The following is a 7,461-nucleotide window of genomic DNA, read 5'->3' on the forward strand; positions in this document are numbered from 1 at the left end:
TGGTGAAAGTAAATCTAAGATTCTGGATATAATAGATGGGCAATAATAGAGTAAGAGGACAATGGATCTGAAAGTCAACAGCTTAACACTGAACTAATTAACTGTTGATTCAAGCTAGGGATGGGAAAGCAAGGTTGACAGCCTCTGAGAGTACTGAGGGGTAAGAGGAAATCATAGTGAAGAACCAAGAATAGGTTTAAGAGTCAGATAATGATGTTTCGAAATTTTTGATCATTAAATAGGAACATCAGTGAGTGATGATGAGATCTGGGGTGTGAATGTCCCATTGTGTGGCTGATGTTGGGAATTAGACTAAGCAGTAAATAGACGTTTGCCTGATAGCTGAGAGCTGTCGATGACAGGTCCCTGGGGAGGGTAGATCTTTGAGGTGACTTGTTTTGATACTTTGGACACTTAAAATGAAGCTTAGGGTGATGCTACTTGTAATTAACCAGAACTCGGGAGCTGCCCCTAGCAATAAAAACTATTTCAACTTTGGTCCCTGAGCTGGCATGCTAAAACACTTGATTAGGAGGATTATCAGGAACTTAGCCTCCAAATTCATTAACCATCAAAGCCCACCAGGAATGATGCAAAAGGACAGTATTTTTACCTAATATCCTGGTGAGTAACATTGTCCAGGGTTGCCAGGTTCCTTCTTCCTGCAAGAGGAAAGGTCCCCTCTGAGAGGAGCTGATTTGAAATGTAACATTTAAAATCCTGGATACAGTTGTCACCCAAGCAACATCTGTAGCAGGGTGAGAGCCAGATGATTTTCACTTCCAGCAGAGTATGTCTACTTAAGCCTTTCTCATGGCTACTATTTTTAGGAGATCCAGCCCCTTGCAGCCTACCCCAGTTTCTGCTGTCTTGCAGTAGGCAGAGGTTGTGTGACAGAATGCACCCATCCCAAGTTCTCTCTTTATCCATCAAGGCTTTAATCTCACCTGCTGACATTTCATTTTGAAACTGACCTCTTGGGACTGTACTCCAAGTAAGCCTTATTCCTGTCCATTTTCCACCATTGGCAGGTCAAGTTATATTAGTTGTTAGTGAGTTAAATGCAAGAAACAAAAGACAGTCCCTAGGCTAAAAGTTCAAAATATAATAGATAACAGGTCAAAAACATAAAGCATACATAAGAAACAACAGCAATAAGCCAGTTCTATGTTTAACTCAAAGGAGATACATAGTAATTCCATGTAACAATATTATATAGCTGTGATCCAGGAGGTTTAAGTTAACAATTAGAATGATCAGAGATGAGTGAAGTTAGTCTTAAGAAAGCTTCATGAATGAATTAGAAGTGGGGCAACGGTATTCTGGGAGACAGAACAACCTTTATGAAGACGGAGGTCAGAAGTGAGCCACTCAGCTTCAGCCAGGCTGGCTTGACTGGATGGAAGACATCTGAGCCAGGATGTAACAGGAGACCAGGCCTGCTGGATCATGAGAAGGCAAATGACAGCGTGCCATGTTTAGGTATAATAGCTAGAGCTGAATAAATGGTTCTTCACACCTATAGGATCCATCTTCTACTCTCAAAAGCTACTTACTTTTTCTTCTAACCTTCCTAGCTAGAGGCCCAAGATTTCTTGGGTGGCTAGCTAATTTTTATCAGTGATACTTAAGAGGCAGAGATTGTGCCAATCAATTATTCATTTACTTGTTTCCAGCAACTTGATGACCGACAACTTTTCCTGGAAAGCTCTTGGGCTAGCACAGTCACATTGGCTCAAAGAAATGAATAGCAGGGCCTGAACCTCCCATCTGCATTCCCCAATCAGAGTGGCAAAAAGCCTATTTTTAGGAAGTGAGGCCTTAGCCTTTCTGTCTGAATCATATTGGCACTTGGAACTCTTTACTTGGTAAATGCTAGTTTTATTTGGTTTTCTTTCCTGCACCCTGAGTGCTCCCAAGACCAAGATACTGAGATACAAGCTCTCCAGTTGCATAGTGAGGAGAAAAATGGACTGGGGGTGGGGGTGAGAGGGGCATACACCATGGGTGTGTAAACGAGTTACCACAAAGAACCACAGCAGCAAGAAGAGGAGGAGGAGGAGGAAGAAGAAGAGGAGGAGGAGGAGGAAAAGGAAGAAAAAAAGCAGAGTATTTGAGTAATCCCTTAGTGACTTCCTTAATCCCACCCCAACTCTGTTCAAAATTGTGGTTTTATATCTACTATCCTATCCTGGGGCTACCCCACTGGTCACAATGCCTTTGGCTAGGATTGGACATGGGATAGGGATGGCCATAGGAACATAGGAAACAATTTCAAAAAGCTGGTTTGTGATCAGCTGAGTTCCAAACTGGTGTTTGTAACAAGTCCTAGTTGGAAGTGGCTGGCTCCAATATATAAGATTACCCAATTTACAAAGGCAAAGAAGGGAAGGAGAGATAAAGATGGGTTTCATATAATTTAGTTAGTCCAGATCACTGATACATCATGCATGGCCCAGGAAAAAGGAAGAATGCCTGATGGTGGAAAGTAAAGCTATCTTTACTCTCCTTGTCTTTGAACTAAATGAAGGTGGCTCTTACTGGAACCGAATGGACATTGCAGGGGAAGGGGGGAAGCAGCTATATGCTTTATGTGTTAGTAACTCCCACTTGTTAGCCTTTAAGTTCCAATCAATCAACATTTATTAAGCACCTACTATGTGCCAGGCACTGTGCTGAGAACTGGGGATACCAAAAGAGGCAAAAGACATTCCTTGACCTCAAGAAGCTTACAATCTAATGGGGAGATAATACATAAACAAATATATACAAAACAAGCTATATACAGGATCAGTAAAAATAAGGTAACAAGGAAGGCACTGGAATTAAGAGGTTGGGGAAAGCTTCCTGTAGAAGCTTGGATTTTATTTGGGACTTAAAGGAAACCAAGGAAGGCAATAGTTGGAATAAAGGAGGGAGATCCTTCCAGGGATGGGGGGGGACAGCCAGAAAAAATGTGGGGAGCAGGAAGATGAGGTATCTTGTTTATGCAGCAGCCAGAAGATCAGTGTCATTGCATTGAAGAGTACATATGGGAGAGTGACATACAAGAAGGCTGGAAAAAAAGAGGGACCTAAGTTACCAGGTGAGCATTTTGTGTTTGCTTCTGGACACAATAGGAAACCACTGGAGTTTGGGGGCTGAGAGAGGATGCAGTGTGTGTGCCATGATGTTTAGGAAATGTGTTTTAGGAAAATGACTTTAGTGGCTGCACAGAGAATGGATTGGAATGAGAAGAGACTTAAAGCAGGCAAACTACCAGCAGACTATTGCAGTAATACAGATGTGAGGTGATGAAGGTCTTCACTAGAGTGGTGGCAGTATCAGAGGAGAGAAGGGGACATATTTGAGAGATGTTGCAAAAATGAAATAGGCCTTGGTATCAGTTTGGATATTGGAGGGGAGGAGAGGGAGCGATAGTGAGGAATCAAGGATGATCCCCAGGTTGTAAACCTGAGGGACTGGGAAGATGGTGTTACCTTCTACAGTAATAGGGAAGGTAGGCAGTGGGAGGGTTTAGAGGGAAAGATAATGAATTCCATTTGGGACATACTGAGTTTAAGATGTCCACTGGACATCCAGTTCAAGATGTCTGAAAAGTAGTGGGAGATGCACAATTGGACATCAGCAGAGAGAGTGGAACAGGATAGGTAGATTTGAGAGTCTTTAGCATTGAGATGGTAATTAAATCCATGAAAGCTGATGGGATCACCAAGTGAAGTCATATTAGGGAGAAGAGAAGAGGTCCCAGGACAGAACCTTGAGGGACACCTCCTGTTACAGGGTGTGATCTGGAAGAGGATCCAATAATGGAGACAGAGAGGAGCAGTCAGAGAGATAGATGTAGGAGAGAATGGTGTCCTAAGAACCTGGAGAGAAGAGAGTATCAAGAGAGTAAGGCTACAGGGAAATAAAGGAGAATGAGGATCGAGAAAATGTCACTGGATTTGGCAACTAAGAAATCATTAGTAACTTTGGAGAGAGCAGTTTCAGTGGAGTTATAAGGTCAGAAGCACCTATTGTAGATGAAGGGCAGAAGATACAAAGGACTATGGTTAGCTGGGATGGAAGGATCAAGGAAGACTATTTTCAGGAGAGAGAAGACATGTTTATAGAAAGCAGGAAATGAGCCAGTAGAGAGAGATAAATTGAAAATAAGTGATAGAGTGGGGATGGCAGAGGTGATCTGCTGGAGGAGATAGGATGGAATGGAATTGCTTGAACAAGTAGCGAGGTAAACCTTGGTAAGGGGTAAGGCCACTTTATCATGTGAGGCAGAGGTGAAGGAGGAGAGAGTGGCAGAAGGCACCTAAGTGATAGTGGATAAGAGGAGAGAAGAGGTAGCATATGGCAAATAGATTCATTTTTTTTCTCTGTAAAATATGAGGCAAGAATCTCAGCTGAGAGCGTGGAGGGAGAGGGGGCTATGGGAAGTTCAAGAAAGGATGAAAAGGTTTGGAAGAGCCACAGTGGAGTGTAGGATAGTGAATTGAGAAGGGTGTAGATTGCCTTGCAGCAGTGAAGGCCCAGTTGAGGTTATGTAACAAATTTGTAGTAAACTCAGAAAGGTTATGTGATTCTCTCCACCTTCATTCAGCAATACGTATATTGCAAAGGTGGGAGTGATGCAAGGCTGTGACTTGGCTGGGCTTAATTGGCAATATGAGAAGGAGACTAGGGATTCAAGAGAGGAGGACAGTATAGATTTGAATTGGCTCACCAAGGGATCAAGATATAGAGAAGAGGAGAGAGTGGCTAATGCAGAGGAGATGGCCTGGGAGATAATTGAGGGGTCAAGGGATTAGAGGTTGTGGTGCAGATGAAGAGTAGGATTTTGTAAGGGAAGGCAGAGGAAGAAGTGAAAAATCAAAATATTGTGGTCAGATAAAGAGGATTTTAGAATTCTTGAACATAGAGATGGTACATTTATAGATGACTACAACATCAAGGGTATGAACATCTTTGTGTTGTGGCTGAGGGTGGGTGGAAGAGTAGCTCCAAGGAGGTGAATAGGTAGAGGAACTGAGTGGTTAAGAGTATTTGAGAGAGAATCAATATGTATGTTGAATTTCCCTAAGGGCAGGAGTTGGGGAGGAGAGAAAAACTGTGAGTCAAGTATCAAACTCACTGAGGAAAAAAGGGCAGGGACCTGGGAGGGTGGGGTCTGTAGACAATAGCTCCAGGACTTTAATTGAGTGGTAGATATGAATAGCTTGAACCTCAAAGGAAGAGATGTTGCTGAGTGATGGAAGAAGGGGGAAAACTTGGAAGTGGCATGGAGAGAAAGGACCATTCAAACTTCCCCACCTATATGGAGTGAGTTGAAGAGAATAAGGAAAGGTGCAGCCAGTACTAGGAAAAATGGGCAGGGAAGCTGTGTCATCAGTGGGAAGCGAGGTTTCAGTAAGAACTAGCAGATGGAAGGAGTGGAAGAGGAAAAGATTTAAGATGAAGGGAAATTTGTTGTCTATGGAACAGGCATTCCAGAGAGCACAGTGGAAGGGCTGGGTGAAATTAGGTTGAAATTTTGGAATAAGGGGGAAGGGAATAAGGAATTGGGTGGTAGGGGATGTGGAGTGGGGTTTGGATGATGAGTCACTGGGATGTATGAGATGCTCATTGAGTGGAGCGTTCCACTCCTCCTCCCTCAAAGGACAGGCACAACAGTAGATGAGAAGCCTACTATCAAAGAGAAGGTCTTCTCACCAGAGGCTCCATTTTGGAAACTGGGCTGGCAGCAGGAGAAAATTACCTTGTGTTGGAACAGTTAGAAGTGGTTGCTTTGGGGGCAGATGGAAAATTCCAGGTCTGCCCCTAGCAGCCTTTCCTCAGGGGACATACTTCACCTAGCAATTGAAGAAACAACCACTGAAGGGCAGGGAATCAATCACCTCCAGGGTTTTGTGCCCTTTCACAACCTTTTTTTCAGGTAGGGAAGAGAAAGGTCTTAGTTTAAGATCTTTGGCAGTGTATAGAGCACTGGCCCTGAAGTCAGGAGGACCTGAGTTCAAATCTGACATCGGACTAAACACTTGACACTTACTAGCTGTGTGACCCTGGGCAAGTCACTTAACCCCAATTGCCTAAAAAAAAAAAGAAAGAAAAAAATAAGAAATCCTGGTCTAAATTAAGATCTTTAGTTTTAGTTTAGATAACCAAACCCACAAGAAAGAAATCGCCCTGGGATAATTTATGGAGGGATTGAAAAAATGTTAAGTGACTTAACTGGCTTTTCCCCAAGCATAGACTAAATGAGAGCTTTTCACTAGGATTGGGCTAGGCTGCCTCTTCCCTTTCCTTCCTTCCTTTCCTCTGTCCATCTCAGTTCATACCTCTCTAGTTAATCTCATCCTCTTGCCCCTCCAACACATCTAGCCCCACGTCCCTCTCCTTTCACTCTTAGAGCTGAATGCTGCCACAGACAAAGGGATCTTTTCTATCACTTCTAGCAGCCTGACCCTAGAAAGCTCTAATTCAGAACTGGGGCCTGCTATTCCCCTTCATGGACCAGGGGGGAAGTTCTTTAGAGTAGGAACAGCAGCTGCCAAGGAAGTTATATGAAAACAACAAGACTCCCTGTCTGAGGAAGCTGTCCTTTGGCCTAAACCATCAGGGTATTCATGTCCAAGTTTCTGAGACCTTAAAATGTCAATATCAGGAAACACGACAGAAAATGACTTGTGATCCTGTGAAAATCTGTGTGCATGTGTGTGCGTGTGTGTGTGTGTGTGTGTGTGTGTGTGTGTGTGTGTGTGTTTTGATCTTTTTCCTAATTCTGCCAGGAGACACAATGTAGTATATCAGGAAATACAACTGCTCAGTCTGGAGACCTAGCTCCCAAACTCCCCAGCTCTCCCACAATCTAGCTGTATTGCCTCTAGGAAGTCACTTTATCTCTATGGGCTTCAGTTTCCTCATATGTCAAATGGAGGGAGAGGGAGGAGTTGGAAATAAGGTCTTGGTTTTAGACTCAGAAAACTGGGTTCCAATCTCAGCTCTAGTTACTACCTGTGTGACCTTGGCAAACCCATTTTACCATCTTCAGTTTCCTCATAGCAAGAATGTCCTAGGGTTGGGAGTAAATGATCCTGAGGTAACTTTCCTGCTTTAAAATGCTACCCCAGATATTTCTTAGCAATGAGATTCTGGGCTTAATTTTTCTTAGCCTCTGTTTCCTCATACTGTAAAATGTAAAGAATAATAGCACCTACCTCACAGGGTTGTTGTGAGGATCAAATTAGTGTGTATGTATTTACATATGTGCATGTGTATGAAGCACTTTACAAACCTTAAATAAATTCCATGATCCTTCTTAGACATAAATTTACATTATCAAAACTCTGACAATACACAATTCTAAAATCCTATTTCCCTAAAACCTGAGAAATTAAGGAAATAGCTGAATTGGGGATCGAGAAACCTGAGATTAAGACTGGTGCTGAGCCTGTAATATGAGGACCA

This window comes from Vombatus ursinus, unplaced genomic scaffold (assembly GCF_900497805.2).
Source record: "Vombatus ursinus unplaced genomic scaffold, bare-nosed wombat genome assembly UNPS02012156.1, whole genome shotgun sequence".
Taxonomy (NCBI): Eukaryota; Metazoa; Chordata; class Mammalia; order Diprotodontia; family Vombatidae; genus Vombatus; species Vombatus ursinus.